Raw genomic sequence first — 19270 nt, forward strand, 5'->3', positions numbered from 1 at the left:
GTAATTTTATTTCTTCCTTTCTGATTTGGATGCATTTTATTTCTTTTTCTTGCCTAATTCCTCCGTCTTCCAGTGCTATGTTGAATAGAAGTGGTAAGTGTGGACATTCTTGCGTTCTTCCTGATATTAGAGGGACAGCTTTTAGTTTTTCACTGTTGAGTAAGATGTTTGCTGTGGTCTTTTCTTTTTCATATGCCTTTATTGTGTTGAGGTACATTCCTTCTACACCTAATTTGTTTAGAGTTTTTATCATGAAAGGATGTTGAATTTTGTCAAATCCTTTTCTGCCTCTATTGAGATGATCATATGATTTTTCCTTCATTTTGTTAGTGTGGTGTATCACATTGGTTGATTTGTGTATGTTGAACCATACTTGCATCCCAGAAATAAATCTGACTTGAGCATGGGGTATAATAATTTAAATTTATTGTTAAAATTGGTTTGCTAATACTTTGTTGAGGATTTTTGCATCTATGTCTATCAAAGATATTGGCTGTAATTTTCTTTTCTTCTAGTGCCTGTGTCTGGCTTTGGTATCGGGGTAATGCTAACCTTGTAAAATTAGTTTGGAAGTGTTCCCTCCTATCCAATTTTTTGAATGAGTTTGAAAAGGATTGGTAGTAATTCTTCAAATATTTGGCAAAATTCACCAGGGAAGCCATCTGGTCCTCGATTTTCTATTTTGTTTTTTTTTTTTTAATTATTGATTCAATCTCCTTATTTGTTATTGGACTGTTCAGACTTTCTGTGTTATCTTGATTCAGTGTTGGTAGGTTGTATGTTTGTAGGAATTTATCCATTTCTTCTAGATTATCACATTTGTTGGCATAATTGATAATGGACCCTTATGATTCCTTTATTTCTGAGGCATCACTTGTATTGTCTCCTCTTTCATTTCTGATTTTATTGAGTTGTCTTTTGTATTTTTTTCCTAATTCGTGTAGTCAAGAGTCTTTCAAGTTTATCTTTCCAAAAAACACCACTTAGTTTTGTTTCTATTTTCTATTGTTTCTCTATTCTCTATTTGATTTATTTCTGCTCTAATCTTTACTGTTTCCTTCCTTCTGCCAAATTTGAGATTACTTTTTTCTTCTTTCTCTAGTTCCTTGAGGCATAAAGTGAGATTGTTCACTTGAGGTTTTACTTCTCCTTTAATGTATGCATTTATCACTACAAACATCTCCTGTAGTACTGCTTTTGCTGCATCCCATAAATCTTGGTGTGTTGTGTTTCATTTTAGTTTGTGTCAAGATTCTTTTAAAATTCCCTTTTGATTTTCTCTTTGACCCAATGGTTGCTCAAGACTGTATTATTCAACATGATAAATATAATTAACATTGCTGTGTGTTATGTATGAAGGTTAAGAGAGTAAATCCTAAGAGTTCTCATCACAAGGAAAACATTTTTTTCTTTTTCTTTTATTTTGTGGCCATATGAGATGATGTTCACTAAACTTACTGTGGTAATCATTTCTTGATGTACATAAGTCATATCTTTATGCTGTACACCTAAAACTTATGCAGGGCTCTATGGCAGTTATATCTCAATAAAAGTGGAACGAGGGAAAAGAGTATATTGTTTAGTTTCCACATATTGGTAAATTTTCTTGTTTTCTTTTCTTTATTAGAATTTTGTTTTTAATTTAATTTTTTGCTGTGTTGCGTCTTTGTCGCTGCATGCAGGCTTTCTCTAGTTGCAGTGAGCAGGGGCTACTCTTTGTTGTGGTGCACAGGCTTCTGATTGCAGTGGCTTTTCTTGTTGCGGAGAACAGGCTTTAAGGTGCGCAGGCTTCAGTAGTTGCAGCACTCGGGTTCAGTAGTTGCGGCACATGGGCCCTAGAGCGCAGGCTCAGTAGTTGTGGTGCACGGGCTTAGTTGCTCTGCATCATGTGAGATCTTTGCTTACCAGGGATTGAACCCATGTCCCCTGCATTGACAGGCAGATTCTTAAAGCACTGTGCCACCAGGGACGTGCAGATATTCCTGTTTTGTTACTATTATGGGATTTCTAGTTTCATACCATTGTGATCAGAAAAGATACTTGAAATTATTTCAGACTTCTTAAATTTGTTAAGACTTGATTGTGGCCTAACATATTATCTATTCTGGAGAATGTTGTGTGTGTACTTGAAATGAACGTGTATGTGCTGCTGTTGGATGAAGTGTTTTGTATATGTCTGTAAGGACCATATGGTCCATAGTGTTGTTCAAGTCATGTTTGTTGATTGATTTTCCGTCTGGGTGTTCTATCCATTATTGTAACTGGGTTATTGAAGTCCCTTACTATTCGTGTACTGCAATCAATTTCTCCATTTAATTTCAATATTTCCTTTAGAGCTTTATGTGCTCTGATGCTGGATGCATATATAATTGTTATATCCTCCTGTTGAGTTGACTCTTTTATTATCATATAGAAACCTTCTTTGTCTATACAGACAATTTTTGACTTAATGTCTATTTTGTCTGTTATGCATATAGGAACTCTCACTTTGTTTTGGTTGCCATTTGCATGGAGTATCTTTTTCCATCCCTTCACTTTGAGCCTGTATGTGTCTTTTAATCTAAAATGAGTCTCTTGTAGGTAACATAAGGTTGGATATTGTTTGTATATCCATTCAGCCACTCTATGCCTTTTGATTGGGAAGATTAATCCATTTATATTAAACTAATTATCAATCAGTAAGGACTTACTATTGCTGTTTTGTTAATTGTCTTATGTGTGTTTTGCAGCTGTTTTGTCCTCTTTCTCTGTAGCTTTATTTCATTGTTGTTTGATCTTTTTTTTGTAATGATTTACTTTGATCCTTTTCTCTTTATCTTTTGTTTATTTATAGTAGGCCTTTTCTTTGTGGTTAGCTGAAGGCTACATAGAAACCTTGTAGTTCTAAACATCTATTCTTTTACTCCCACCCAAACTTTGTGTCCTTATAGTCAGTTTCCTTCTTTGTATATTGTTAACAAATTTTAACTTTCATCTCAAGGTTAAAGTACTTTATACAGCACCATTACAGTGTTATTATGCTATATTTGTCTGTGTGTGTATGAGTTTACCATTGAAATTTATGCTTTTGTTTGCTTTTGCATTTCTGTTCACATGTTTTCATTTCAAAGTGATCTCCCTTAAGCATTTCTTATAAGGCAGGTCTAGTAGTGATGAACTCACTTTGATTTTGTTGACTTTATCTCTCCTTTATTTTTAAAGCATAATTTTGCTAGGTATGGTCATTTTTGCTTACAGGTTTTGTTTTTTTTTTCGGTACTTTGAATATATCATCCAACTTTCTCCTGACCTTTAAGGTTTCTGCTGAGAAATTCACAAATTGTTTTCTGGGAGTTCCCTCATATGTTCCAAGTCACTTTTCTCTTGTTCCTTTCAATATTCTCTCTTTGTACTTCACACTTAACAAGTTGATTATAACGTGATTGCGTGTAGTCTTCTTTGTGTTGATCCTATATTGAGCCCTTTGAACTTACTTCTACTGCTACACTATTTATTTTCTAGATATCTTATATCCTTTTTGTTCTTCAGTTCCTTCATTATTACATTCTTTTGTGGTTGATGTGTTTCCCAGTTTACCATTTTGATTCTCTTCTTATTTCTTTTCTGTATATTTGTGAGGTAGTTTTCTTAGTGCTTATCCTAGGGGTTAAAGTAAACATCTTAAGTTAATGAAAAAACAAATTTGAAGTAATAACATTTTTATTTAATAATAACAAAAATTCTGCTTATTTACATCCCGCATCCTTGTTTACACTGCACTTGTCACAAATGACATCCTTATGCATTGTATGCCCATTAATAGCCTTATAATAACTATTTTATATATTTGTCTTTTGAATCACATTTTGAAAAGAGGCGTTACAAACCCTAACTGCAAATGTGTTGGCCTTTTAAACTTAGTGTAGTTACCTTTACCATTGTTCTTTAATTCTTCATATGGTTTCAAGTTACGTTTCATTTCAGCCTGAAGGATTCCTTTAACAGTTCTTATTGAGCAGATCTACTAGTAATGAACTTCATCAGTGTTTCTTTATATGAATGTCTTAATTTTCCTTTATTTAAAAAAAATCTGGTAAAATATACATAACATAAAATTTATCATCTTAACAATTTAAGAGTGCAGGCCAGAGGCATGAAATATATTTACACTGCTGTGCTATCATTACCATCATCCATCCACAGAACTTTTCATCTTGCAAAACTATAATAGTCTGTACTCATGAAACAACAACTCTCCATTTCCCTTGCCCCCTCACCCCTGGAAACCACCATTGTACTTTCCATCTCTGTGAATTTGATTACTCTATGTGCTTCATATAAGTGGGATCATACAGTATTTGTCCTCTTGACACTGGCTTATTTTACTTAGCGTAATGCCTGAAGGTTGATCCATGTTGTAGCATGTGTCAGAATTCCCTTCCTTTTTAAGACTGAATATTGATTTATTGTTTGTATAGGCCACATTTTGTGTATCCCTTCATCCCTCAATGGACCTTTGAGTTTTTTCACCTTTTGCCTATAGCGAACAATTCTGCTATGAACATGGGTGAACACATAACTCTTTGAGTTCATAATTTCAATTCTTTTTGAGTATTTAATAGGAACTCGAATTATGGGATCATATGGTAATTCTATTTTTAATGTTTTGAGGAACGACCATACTGTTTTCCTTTCTGTGTGCACCATTTTCCATACCCACTAACAGTGTACAAGTGTATACATACTGGATATTAACCTTATCAGCTATAGGATTTGCAAATATTTTCTCCCATTCAGCAGGTTTGTTTTATTTTTTGATGAAAGAAGTATTTTTAAATTCTGAATACCTAGTTTATCTATTTCTTTTATTACCTCCACTTTTGGTGTCATATTCAAGAACTCTTTGCCAAATTTCATGTCATGGTTTTCTTCCCAGAACATTCTTCTAAGAGTTTTATAGTTTTAGGTCTCACATTTAGGTCTTTGATTCACTGAGTTAATTTCTGTATGTGGTGTAAGGTAAGGGTCTACTGTCATTCTTTTGAATGTGGATATTTTTTTTCCAGTACCATTTGTTGAAATCGCTATCCTTTCCCCATTAGGTGGTCTTGGCACTCCTGTTGAAAATCATTTGGTGATGTACATACGGGTTTACTTCTGGGTTTCTGTTTTGTTCCACTGGCCTATTCTCCGTCCTGTATGTGTGTTTATGCCAATACTATGTTGATTACTGTGGTTGTGTAGTCGGTTTTGAAATCAAGAAATTTGGAACTTCAAATTTTGTTCTTTTTACACATTATTTTGACTATTCAGGCCTTTTAAATTCCATATGAACTTTAGGATGAATTTTACTACTTCTGAAATAACCTCACTGTGATGTTTAAAGAGATTGCTTTTAATCTGTACATCCCTTTAAGTCGTGTTGACATATTAACAACATTAAGTCTTCCAATCTGTGAACTCAAGATGCCTTTACGTTTATTGGTGTCTTCATTAATTTCCTTCAGCAACGTTTTCTAGTTTCCAATGTACATGTCTTTTGTCCCGCTGGTTAAGTTATTCCTCGTTTTTTACTATATTTCATGATATTTTAAATGGTATTTTTTTTTTTTTTACTTTTCTTTTCAAACTTTTCATTCTTAGTGTATAGAGAAACAACTGATTTTTGAGTGTTGATTTTGTATCTGGCAAGTTTTCGAAATTCATTTATTAATTCTAACAGGGTTTTTTTGGTGCATGTGTGTTGTCTCTGAACAAATATAATTTCATTTCTTCCTTTCCGATTTAGATGCCTTTTATTTTTTATCTTGCCTTATTTATTTGGCTAGGAATTCCAGTACTTTGCTGAATAGAAGTGGTGACAACAGGCATCCTTCCTTTGTTCCTGATCTTAGGGAGAAAGATTTCACCACTGAATATAATAGCTGTTGGTTTTCTATCTGTGACCTTTGTTATGTTGAAGTCATCAACTTGTATTCCTGGTTTGTTGAGTTTTTTTTTTTTAATCATAAAATGGCATTGAATTTTGTCAAATGTTTTTTCTGCATCAATTAAGATGATCACATGGAGTTTAGTCCCTTCAATCTGTTTACATGCTCTACTACATTGATTGATTTTCATATGTTGAACCTACCTTGCCTTGCAAGAATAAATCCCATTTGGTCATGATGTATAATCCTTATAATGGGCTGTTCTGTCTCTTATTATTTTTTAAAGGGTTTTTGCATCAGTATTCATAAGGGATATTGGTCTGTAGTGTACTTTTCTTGTAGTGTCTTTAGGTTTGTAATTGATGTAATGTTAACCTCATAGAATGAGTGAAGATACATTCTCTCCTCTTAAATTGTTTGGAAGAACTTGAGAAGGATTGGTGTTAATTCTTCTTTAAGGTGTTGGTAGAATTCACCATGAAGATACCTGGTGCTGGGCGTTCAGTTGTTGGGAGATTTTTGATAACAGATTCCATATCTTAACTTCTAGATCTGTTCAGATTTTGTATTTCTTGGTAGGATGTGTGTTTCTAGGAATGTGTTCATTTCATCTAAGTTATCAAATTAGTTGGTATACAACTGTCAATAGTACTCTATTGTAAGCCTTTTTATCTCTACAAAATTGGTAGTAAAGTCCCCTTCTTCATTTCTGATTTTACATATTTTGTTCTTATCTCTTTTTTTAATAGTCAATCTAACTAGTTTTGTCAATTTTGTTGATCGTTTTCCTCTTTTTACAGCTATTTTGAGGCATAACTGACAAAACTGTAATATATCTAAAACATATAACATGATTATTTGATATACGTATATATTGTGAAAGGATTCTCACAATCAAGTTAATTAACATACCCATCACCTGTCATATATTTACTTTTTGTGTGTGAGGACACAAATTCTACTCTCCCAGAAATTTTCAGTTACAGAATACAGCATCATCAGTTAGTCCCCATGTTATGCATTAGCTCCTCAGACCTTATTCCTTCATTTTATCCCTCATGTTATAACTGAAAATTTGTATCCATTTACCAGCGTGTTCCCATTCCCCCCCATGCCCAACTGCAGGCAACAATTCCTGCTCTGTGTTTCTATGATTCCAACTTTTTTTTAGATTCCACACATAAGTGATACCATGCAGCATTTGTCTTTTCTCCATCAGGCTTATTTCACTTAGCATAATGTTCTTCAGGCTCATTCATGTTCTTGCAAGTGTAAGGATTTACTTTAAGGCTGAATAATATCCCATTGTGTATGTTATGTATGTATATTTGTGTGTATGTGTGTGTGTGTGTGTGTATCAGATTTTGTTTATCCATTCATCTGTGAGAGACAGGCACGTTCTTTCCATACCATTACTGTGAATAACATTTCAAAGTTTGTTTTTGTTTGTGTTTTGTTTTTTTCCCGTACCACGTGGCTTGTGGGATCTTAGTTCCCCAACCACGGATTGAACCCGGGCCCTCCCCTCAGCAGTGAGAGCACGAAGTCCTAACCACTGGACAGCCGGGGAACGCCTAAAAAAATATTGTTTCTTTTTGCTATATGACCAGAAGTGCAGTTGCTGGATCACATGGTATTCTAATTTTATTTTCTTGAGGAATCTCCATACTGTTTTCAGTACTGCTTGTACCAATTTACATTCCCAAAAACAGTGCACACAGATTCCCTTTTCTCCACATCCTCACCGGCATTTATCTCTTGTCTTTTTCATAATACACATACTAACAGGTGTGAGGTGATATCTCATTGTGGTTTTGATTTGCATTTCCCTGATGATTGGTGATGTGAATCACCTTTTCATATACCTGTTCCCCAAATGTTTGTCATCTTTGGAAAAATGTCTTTTTAGGTCCTTTGCCAATTTTTAAATTGTGTTATATGGTGTTTTTGCTACTGAGTTGTATGAGCTCCTTGTATACTTTGGATATTAACTTCTTTTTAGATACGTGATTTGCAAATATTTTCTCACACTCCATAGGTTGCTTTTTCTTTTTCTTAATGGTTACCTTTGCTGTTCAGAACCTATTTCGTTTGATGTAGTCCCACTTGTACATTTTTGCTTTTGTTGCCTTTGCTTTTGGTGTCAAATCCAAAAGAACAGTGATGAGACTAATGTCAAGGAGATTACCCCCTATATTTTCTACTAAGAATTTTAAGGATCAGGTCCTATGTTCCTGTCTTTAATTAATTTTGAGCTTATTTCTATGTCTGGCGTAATGTGACTTTTGCATGTGGCTATGCAGTTTCCCCAAAAACCGTTTATTGGAGAGACTCTCCTTTTCCCATTGTTTATTCTTGACTTCCTTGCTGAAAACTAATTGACTATATATGCGTGGGTTTATTTTTGAGCTCTCTATTCCTTTTTGTTGATCTGTGTTTCTGTTATTTGCCAATACAGTACTTATGTGATTACTATAGCTTTGTATTATAGTTTGAAATCAGGAAGTGTGATGTCTCTAGTTTTGTCTCTAGTTTGTCTCTAGTTTTGTTCTTCTTTCTCAAGATTGCTTTGGCTCTTTGGAGTCTTTTGTGGTTTCATATGAGTTTTAGGATTTTTTTTCTATTTCTCTAAAAAATGCTTTGGAATTTTGATAGAGCTTGCATTGAATCTGTAGATCACTTTGGATGGTATGGGCATTTTCACAATATGAACCCTTCCAATCCATGAACACAGAATATCTATCCATTTGTTTGTGTCTTCTTCAATTTCTTACATCCGTGTTTTATGGTTTTTAGTGTATAGATCTTTCACCCTGTTAGATAAATTTGTTCCTAAGTATTTTACTTTTTTTCATACTATTGTAAATGAGATTATTTTCTTAATTTTTCTTTCTGATAATTCATTGTTAGTTAATATTCGTTCATATACAAATGCAGCTGATTTTTGTATATTGATCCTGAAACTTTACAGAATTCAGTTATTCTAACAGGTTTTTTTTTTTTTTTGCAGTGTGTTTAGTGTTTTCCACATATACTATCATGTCATCTGCAAACAGACTTATTTTACTTATAACTTTACAATTTGGATGCCTTTTATTCGTTTTTCTTGCTTAATTGCTGTGGCTAGGACTTACATTCATATGGTGAATGAAGGTGCAGAGAGTTGCATCCTTGTCTTGTTCCTGATCTTAGACGATCCTGTTCCTTGCTTCAGCTTCTCACTGTTGCGTGTGATGTTAGCTGTAGTCTTATCATATATGGCCGTTATTACGATAATGTACATGACATCTATACATAATTTGCTGAGTTTTTTTTTCACACACACACACTGTATTTTATTTTTACAAGAGTTAAACTGACACGATGCATTGTAAATGGATGACCACAACAAAAGCAACAATGATTGCAATTACCAAACACGAAACACACTCATACTGTGTCATAATATTGACATTCAGTCCAGCAATCCTCCACTGTAACAGCTCCTTTACTTTGCAGTGAAAATTGATTTGTATATTTTTTGCCTCTGAGTCCTTGTGGGATTTTTTTTTTATTCAAACAGAAAGTCACAGAAATTATAATCATCCTCATCAGTTCACTCAGTCCCATGTAATTAATTTTTTTTATCTTGATCTTTTGTTAGCACTTTTATGAATTCATCATTTTTTCATTAGAGTTCCGAATATGCTTATTCATTCAGGTCAGCAGTATAGTTAGTTACCAGAAACCTGTACTTGTCAGAGTCTTTTCCATGAATGCCTTGAATATGAAACCCTTTTATAGGAACATTTTTGCGAAAGCATCAGAGTACACCCAGAACTGTCTGTAAATGACAAAAGACTTAAAAATGACCACGGTTAAAGATTTGATGAAAGTTCATAATAATGCAATTGACAAGGAAATTTAGTTATTCCTGAGATATACATTTTAAAGTAATAACTAGAATTATGACTTATAACATTATACCAGAACATATAAGATTTTTAGAAATTTCATGTACTGTCTGAAACATTTATATTAACATATTTCCATACAAATAACCCAAAGAAAGTTTCGTATTAGTTGTTTTTTTGTTTTTTTTTCCTATACTGCAGGATCTTATTAGTCATCGGTTTTATACGCACCAGTGTATACATGTCAATCCCAATCGCCCAATTCAGCATACTACTATCCCCACCTCACCACGGTTTTCCCCCCTTGATGTCCATATGTTTGTTTTCGACATCTGTGTCTCAACTTCTGCCCTGCAAACTGGTTCATCTGTACCATTTTTCTAGGTTCCACATACATGTGTTAATATATGATATTTGTTTTTCTCTTTGTGACTTACTTCACTCTGTAGGACAGTCTGTAGATCCATCCACGTCTCAACAAATGACTCAATTTCGTTCCTTTTTATGGCTGAGTAATATTCCATTGTATATATGTACCACAACTTCTTTATCCATTCATCTGTCAATGGACATTTAGGTTGCTTCCATGACCTGGCTATTGTAAATAGTGCTTCAATGAACATTGGGGTGCATGTGTCTTTTTGAATTACGGTTTTTTCTGGGTATATGCCCAGTAGTGGGATTGCTGGATCATATGGTAATTCTATTTTTAGTTTTTTAAGGAACCACCATACTGTTCCCCATAGTGGCTGTATCAATTTACATTCCCAACAACAGTGCAAGAGGGTTCCCTTTTCTCCACACCCTCTCCAGCATTTGTTGTTTGTAGAATTTCTGATGATGCCCATTCTGACTGGTGTGAGGTGATACCTCATTGTAGTTTTGATTTGCATTTCTCTAATAATTAGTGATGTTGAGCAGCTTTCATTGTACTTCTTGGCCATCTGTATGTCTTCTTTGGAGAAATGTCTATTTAGGTGTTCTGCCCATTTTGGGATTGGGTTGTTTGTTTCTTTAGTATTGAGCTGCATGAGGTGTTTATATATTTTGGAGATTAATCCTTTGTCCGTTGATTCATTTTCGAATATTTTCTCCCATTCTGAGGGTTGTCTATTCGTCTTGTTTATGGTTTCCTTTGCTGTGCAAAAGCTCTGAAGTTTCATTAGGTCCCATTTGTTTATTTTTGTTCTTATTTCCATTACTCTAGGAGGTGGATCAAAAAAGATCTTGCTGTGATTTATGTCAAGAGTGTTCTTCCTATGTTTTCTTCTAAGAGTTTTATAGTGTCCGGTCTTACATTTAGGTCTCGAATCCATTTTGAGTTTATTGTTGTGTATGGTGCTAGGGAGTGTTCTAATTTCATTCTTTTACATGTAGCTGTCCAGTTTTCCCAGCACCACTCATTGAAGAGACTGTGTTTTCTCCATTGTATATCTTTGCCGCCTTTGTCATAGATTAGTTGACCATAGGTGTGTGGGTTTATCTCTGGGCTTTCTATCTTGTTCCATTGATCTATGTTTCTCTTTTTGTGCCAGTACCATATTGTCTTGATTACTGTAGCTTTTTAGTATATTCTGAAGTCAGGGAGTCTGATTCCTCCAGCTCTGTTTTTTTCCCTCCAGACTGCTTTGGCTATTCGGGGTCTTTTGTGACTCCATACAAATTTTAAGATGATTTGTTCTAGTTCTGTAAAAAAAATGCCATTGGTAATTTGATAGGGATTGTATTGAATCTGTAGATTGCTTTGGGTAGTATAGTCATTTTCACAATATTGATTCTTCCAATCCAAGAACATGGTATATCTCTCCATCTGTTTGTATCATCTTTAATTTCTTACATCAGTGTCTTATAGTTTCCTGCATACAGGTCTTTTGTTTCCATAGGTAGGTTGATTCCTAGGTATTATATTCTTTTTGTTACAATGGTAAATGGGAGTGTTTCCGTAATTTCTCTTTCAGATTTTTCATCATTAGTGTATAGGAATGCAAGAGATTTCTGTGCATTAATTTTGTATCCTGCGACTTTACCAAATTCATTGATTAGCTCTAGTAATTTTCTGGTGTCATTTTTAGGGTTCTCTATGTATGGTATCATGTCATCTGCAAACAGTGACAGTTTTACTTATTCCTTTACAATTTGTATTCCTTTTATTTCTTTTTCTTCTCTGATTGCCTTGGTAGGACTTCCAAAACTATGTTGAATAATAGTGGTGAGCGTGGCCATCCTTGTGTCATTCCTGATCTTACAGGAAATGCTTTCAGTTGTCCACCATTGAGAACGATGTTTGCTGTGGGTTTGTCATATCTGGCCTTTATTATGTTGAGGTAGGTTCCCTCTATGCCCACTTTCTGGAGGAAACCCATTTATCATAAATGGGTGTTGAATTTTGTCAAAATCTTTTTCTGCATCTATTGAGATGATCATATGGGTTTTATTCTTCAGTTTGTTAATATGGTGTATCACATTGATTGATTTGCATATATTGAAGGATCCTTGCATCGCTGGGATAAATCCCACTTGATCATGGTGTATGATCCTTTAATGTATTGTTGGATTATGTTTGCTAGTATTTTGTTGAGCATTTTTGCATCTATATTCATCAGTGATATTGGTCTGTAGTTTTCGTCTTTTGTAGTATCTTTGTCTGGTTTTGGTATCAGGGTTATGGTGGCCTCATAGAATGAGTGTGGGAGTTTTCCTTCCTCTGCAATATTTTGGAAGAGTTTGAGAAGGATGGGTGTTAGCTCTTCTCTAAATGTTTGATAGAATTCACCTGTGAAGCCATCTGGTCCTGGACTTCTGTTTGTTGCAAGATTTTTAATCACAGTTTCAATTTCATTACTTGTGATTGGTCTGTTCATATTTTCTATTTCTTCCTGGTTCACTCTTGGAAGGTTATACCTTTCTAAGAATTTGTCCATTTCTTCCAGGTTGTCTATGTTATTGGCATATAGGTGTTTGTAGTAATCTCTTATAATCCTCTGTATTTCTGCAGTGTCTGTTGTAACTTCTCCTTTTTCATTTCTAATTTTATTGATTTGAGTCCTCTCCCTCTTTTTCTTGATGAGTCTGGCTAATGGTTCATCAATTTTGTTTATCTTCTTAAAGAACCTGCTTTTAGTTTTATTGGTCTTTGCTACTGTTTTCTTTGTTTCTATTTCATTTATTTCTGCTCTGATGTTTATGATTTCTTTCCTCCTGCTAACTTTGGGTTTTGTTTGTTGTTCTTTCTCTAGTTCCTTTAGGTGTAATGTTGGATTGTTTATTTCAGATTTTTCTTGTTTCTTGAGGTAGGCTTGTATAGCTATAAACTTCCCTCTTAGAACTGCTCTTGCTGCATCCCATAGGTTTTGGATCCTCGTGTTTTCATTGTCAGTTGTCTCTAGGTATTGTTTGATTTCCTCTTTGATTTCTTCAGTGATCTCTTGGTTATTTGGTAATGTATTGTTTAGCCTCTAAGTGTTTGTGCTTCTTACTGTTTTTTCCCTGTGATTGTTTCCTAATCTTATAGCGTTGTGGTCAGAAAAGATGCTTGATATGATTTCAATTTTCTTAAATTTACTGAAGGTTGATTTGAGACCCAAGATGTGATCTATCCTGGGGAATGTTCCATGCGTACTTGTAAAGAAAGTTGAATCTGCAGTTTTTGGATGGAATGTCATATAAATATCAATTAACTCTATCTGGTCTATTGTGTCATTTAAAGGTTGTGTTTCCTTACTTTTCTGTTTGGATTATCTGTCCATTGGTGTAAGTGAGGTGTTAAAGTCCCCCACTATTATTGTGTTACAGTCGATCTCCTCTTTTAGAGCCGTTAGCAGTTGCCTTATGTATTGAGGTGCTCCTATGTTGGGTGCATATATATTCATAATTGTTATATTTTTTTCTTGGATTGATCCCTTGATCATTATGTAGTGTCCTTCCTTGTCTCTTGTAACATTCTTTATTTTAAAGTCTATTTTATCTGATATGAGTATAGCTACTCCAGCTTTCTTTTGATTTCCATTTGCATGGAATATCTTTCTCCATCCCCTCGCTTTCAGTCTGTATGTGTCCGTAGATCTGAAGTGGGTCTCTTGTAGACAGCATATATATGGGTCTTGTTTTTTTATCCATTCAATTTGCTGAGTTTTTATCATGAAATAATGTTCACTTTTGTCAAAAGCTATTGCTGCATCCATTGAGCTGATCATATGATTTTATCCCTCATTTTATTAATGTGCTATATCACATTTATTGATTTACATGTGATGAACCATCTTTGCATCCCAGAAATAAACCTGCTTGGTCATGGTGTATGATTCTTGTAATGTGCTGTTGAAGTTTGTTTGGTAATATTTTGTTGAGGATTTTGGCATCTGTGTTCATCAAGGATGTTGAGCATTAATTTTATTTTCTTGTAGTGTGCTTGCCTGGCTTTGGTAGCAGGGTAATATTGGCCTTGTAAAATGAGTTTGGGAGTTTTCCCTCCTCTTCAGTTCTTTGGAAGTGTTTGAGATAGAATGGTTAATTTCTTTAAAGTGTTGGTAGAATTTACCAGTGAAGCCATCTGGTCTTGGAACTACTTTTGGTTGAGAGGTTTATTATTTACTGATTCAATCTCCTTACTTGTAATTTGTTCATATTTTCTATTTTCTTATGATTCAGTCTTGGTAGGTTGTATGTTTCTAGGAATTTATGCATTTCTTCTAGGTTATCTAATTTGTTGGCATAAAATTGCTCATAGTAATATTTTCTGATCCTTTATCTTTGTTGTTACTGTTACGTGTGGTGATAGATCCCCTTTCACTTCGGATAATACTGAGTCTTCTCTTTTTTGCCTAGTTAGTCTAGCTAAAGGCTTGCACATCTTTTTTGTTTCCTAACTTTTAAAAAAACAGCTCTTAGTTTCAGTGGTCGTCTCTTGTATTTCTAGTCTCTGTTTCATTTATATCTGCCCTAATTTTTATTTCCTTCCTTCTGTTAACATTAGGCTTAGTATGTTGTTTAGTTCCTTGAGGTTTTTTAGTTGTTGTTTTTTTAGGTTGTTTATTTTAGACCTCTCTTTTTTCTTAATGTAGACTTTTATCATTATAAACTTCCCTCTTAGAACTGTTTTTGCTGCAGCTCATAAGTTGTAGTACATTGTGTTTCATTTTCATTTGTCTCAAAATATCTTGTCAATTACCCTTTGATTTCTTCTTCAGCCCTTTTGTTTAGGAGCCTGTTGTTTAACCTCCACATATTTGGGATATTTCTGATTTTCCTCCTATAATGTATTTTAGTGTCAAACCATTGTAGTCGGAAACGATACAGTGATTTCAGTTATATTATGACCTAACAGATGATCTATCATGGAGAGTATTCCATGTATGCTTGGGAAGAATGTATATTCTTCTGTTCTGCATATGTCTGCTAGGTCCATCTGGTATTATGTGTAGTATGTGTAGCTTAAGTCCAATGTTTCCTTATTGATTTTCTTTTTGGATGATGATCTATGCATTGTTGAAAATGGGGTATTGAAGTCCCGAAATACTGATTTGCTGCCTATTTCCGCCTTCAGGTCAGTTACTATTTGCTTTATATATTTAGGGTGCTTTGATATTGGAGGAATACAAATGTATAATTGTATGTCCTGTTATAACTAAATTTATTCTTTATCTTTATATAATGACCTTCTTTGTCTCTTGTTACAGTATTTGACTTCAAGTTTATATAAGTATAGCTACCACTGCTCTCTTTTGTTTTCCATTTGAATAGAATATCTTTTTCCATCCCTTTACTTTCAGTGTAAGTGTGTCATGAAAGCTGAAATGAGACTCTTGTTATCAGCAGACAGTTGGGTCTTCTTTTTAAATTCATAAAACCACTCTATGTCTTTTAATGCGAGAATTTAATTCATTTGCATATAGAGGAATCATTGACAGGTAAGGACTTACTAATTCCATCATATTAAATGTTTCCTGGCTTTTTTGTCGTTCTTTTACTCCTTTCTTCTTTTCTTGCTGTCTTTCTTTGTGAATTGACAATTTGTTGTGGTATGCTTTGATTCTTGTCTCTGTTTTTTGGGCATCTACTAAAGGTTTTTGATTCTTTGTTATCGTGAGCCTTTCATACAACCTCTTAGACTTATGACATACTATTTTAAGGTGATAACAACTTAATTTTGAATACATACAAAAGCGCTACAATTTTACACTCTCCTTATTTTACGCTTTGATGTCACAATTCACATCTTTTTATATTGTGAATCCATTAAAAAATTATTGCAGTTATAGTTGTTCTTGTCTTTAACTTTTATACTAAAGTTATAAGAGGTTTACCCGTCACCATCACAATATTAGAGTATTCTGAACTTAACTATCTTTTGACCCATGAGTTTTATACTTTCATGTGTTTTCATGTTCCTAATTAAGTAACATGCTTTCATTTCAGATTGAAGAACTTTTAACAGCTTTTGTATAAACTCCTTCAGCTTTTGTTTGTCTATGAAAACTCTGTCTCTCCAATTCTAAAGGACAAGTTTGCTGGATAGAGTATTCTTGGCAGTTTTTTTTTTCTTTGCACACTTTGAATATATCGTTCCTATCCCTTATGGGCTGCAATATTTTTTGCTGAAAAATCTGTTAATCTTATGAGGATTCCCATGTATTATACAAGTGGCTTTTCTGTTCTTGCTTTTACGATTCTGTCTTTATCTTCTGATAATTTCATTATAGTCTGTCTATGTGTAGATCTCTTTGGATTAATCTTTGGAAGTTTTTGGGCTTCCTCAATCTGGATATCTCTTTCTTTCCCCACATTAGGGAAGTTTTTAGGCATTATTTCTTTGAATATGCTTTCTGCCCTTTCTTTCCTTCTCTTTCTTGAAGACCTGTAACGCATATATTGATCCACTTACTGGTGTCCCTTATGTGATCTTCACCTTTTTCTAGTCTTCTTTCTTTTTGCTCTTTTGATTAGATGACTTCCACTGCCTTGTCTGATTCTTTCTTCCATTTGGTCTAGTCTGCTTGTGAAGCCCTGTATTGAATTTTTCGGTTCATTTATTCTTGAAATCTATGATTTCTGTTTCGTACTTCTTAATATTTTCTGTCTCTTTGTTGAAACTCATACTTTGTTCATGCTTTATTCTCCTGACATCAGTAAGCATCTTTATTACCATTATTTTGAACTCTCTGTTGGGTAATTCACTTATATCCACTTCATTAAGGTCAGCTCCTAGACGTCTGTTTATTTGTTTGAAACATCCCCGTTTCTTTACTTTCCTTGACTCTCTGTGTTGGTTTTTGTATAAAACAGCCACTTTTCCCAGTTTTGACAGATTGGCCTTGTATAGGATATGAACCTCCTTAATCAGCCTGGCCTGGTTGTTGAAACCATTGTCTTTGTTCTTAGTGACTTCCAGTAGTTGAGGGTGTTCCAAGACCCATCAGTGTCCTCAAAGATGTGGTTAATGCTCATATGCCTGTTTAGGCTTCTGGACAACTGCCAGTTGCCTGCTGCTTTAACTCCCTGATGCAGGTTAATTGGAAGCCCAATTATCAGGCAGGAGTTGGAAAAGTCAGAATATGACATATGTAGTCTAGCCCCTATGAAGAAGAATCCAGAGCTGGAAGAGTTTTTTCTTCCTCACTCTGTGCTGAGCCAAGGGAAATAGTTGCTCTGAATGCTTCTCTGTCCAAGTAAAACAGCCTTTGTTTTTAGTGGTCCCAGGGACTCATGAAGGCTGAGCCCTTTCAGCTCCCAGAGCTAGGTGAATTGGGGGCTAGTCCCTTAGGTGGCAGTTGAAAACTGTGGTGCTAGATGTGTGGACAAGCTCCTTCCAGGAGAGAAGATAAAAATTTGGTCTTACTTGGAGCTGGGGGAGATGGCAGGGGACATGCCCACCATACATTTAGTACAGCTAGCCTGACCAGGAAAAAGAGAGAAAATTCAAAATACTCTAATCAAGAATGAATGTGGTGGTAGTTGTTAAAACTCTTAGAACTCTACACCAAAAGGAGTGAATTTACTGTATATAAGTAACAAAAGAAAAAAGCAGCCTGGACTTTCCTTAAGAAATTGCAAGTACAGATAAGTATAAGTTTCTTTTAATGAGAAGAGTATTATAAATCCACATAAATTAAAACTCCTAAAAAGTGGCCCTTGGACAGCGTGATGGGTCTGGACCCCTCCTGTATACTAAGACACTTCCAATTCTACACTTACTAGGGGTAGAGTTTAAGCAGTACAGAAGCATAAGCTGTGCAGAAGATGGCCCACCTCACGGATAGAGAAGACCCTGTAAGTCAGCACGGACCTAAGGGCTATACTGAATTCCCCATTATGAGCAAGCAAATTATACCAAGAGTTTATAACCTACTCATTGGTTGGAATTAATTAATTATTGACTCATTCCTCCTGAAATTTTTTCTGACACAGCTGATTTATTTACAAACTGTGACTTCAGATGTTACCTTGTGTTTGTTAGGAATTTCGTGTCAGGTTCCAGAGAATTAAAAAAAGGGAGAGGAGGGGACTTTCCTGGTGGTGCAGTGGTTAAGAATCCACCTGCCAGTGCAGGGGACATGGGCTTGAGCCCTGGTCTGGGAAGATTCCCACATGCCACAGAGCAACTAAGCCAGTGAGCCACAACTACTGAGCCTGCGCTCTAGAACCTGCAAGCCACAACTACTGAAGCCTGTGCATCAAGAGCCTGTGTTCTGCAACAAGAGAAGCCACCACAATGAGAAGCCCGCACACCACAAGGAAGAGTAGCCCCTGCTCACCGCAACTAGAGAAAGCCCGCATGCTGCAACAAAAATCCAACGCAGGCAAAAAAAAAAAAAAAAAAAAATCAGTAAAATAAATAAGTAAATAAATTTAAAAAGGGAGAGGAGAGATTTCCATTTCCCCATTTTCTATGACCCTTACTTAGGTTTTCACTAAGTATGGGAATATATCAGTTTGGCACCCAGAAATAAAACCAGATTCATTCAATATTATTCCACAAAGAACAAAATCTATAAACAAATAAAAAATCTTAGCTGTAAAAAAAAAAAAATGAACGAAAAACATCACTACTGACCTAACAGATGTAAAAAAAAAAAAAAAGGATTATATTGGAATACGATGAACAATTGCATGGCAAAAGAAGCTAGATAATCCAGATGAAATAGACAAATTTACAGAAAGACATGGACTCCTGAAATTGTTCAAGAAGAAAAGAAACTTTGAATATATACATAGCAAGTAATTAATAATCATAAAACTTCCCACAAAGAAAAGCCCAGGAATAGTTTCACTGGTGCATTCTCTGAAATGTCTAAAGAATTAACACCACTCCTTCACATATTTCAAAACATAGAAGAGAAGGGAACACTTTCCAACATATTTTATGAGTCCAGTATTACCCTGATACCAAAATCAGACAAAGATATCAGAAGAAAACTATAAACTAGTATCCTTTATGGATAAAGTGGATATGGATAATGAAAATGGACTTTA

This window comes from Eschrichtius robustus, chromosome 10, assembly GCF_028021215.1.
Source record: "Eschrichtius robustus isolate mEscRob2 chromosome 10, mEscRob2.pri, whole genome shotgun sequence".
Classification (NCBI taxonomy): Eukaryota; Metazoa; Chordata; class Mammalia; order Artiodactyla; family Eschrichtiidae; genus Eschrichtius; species Eschrichtius robustus.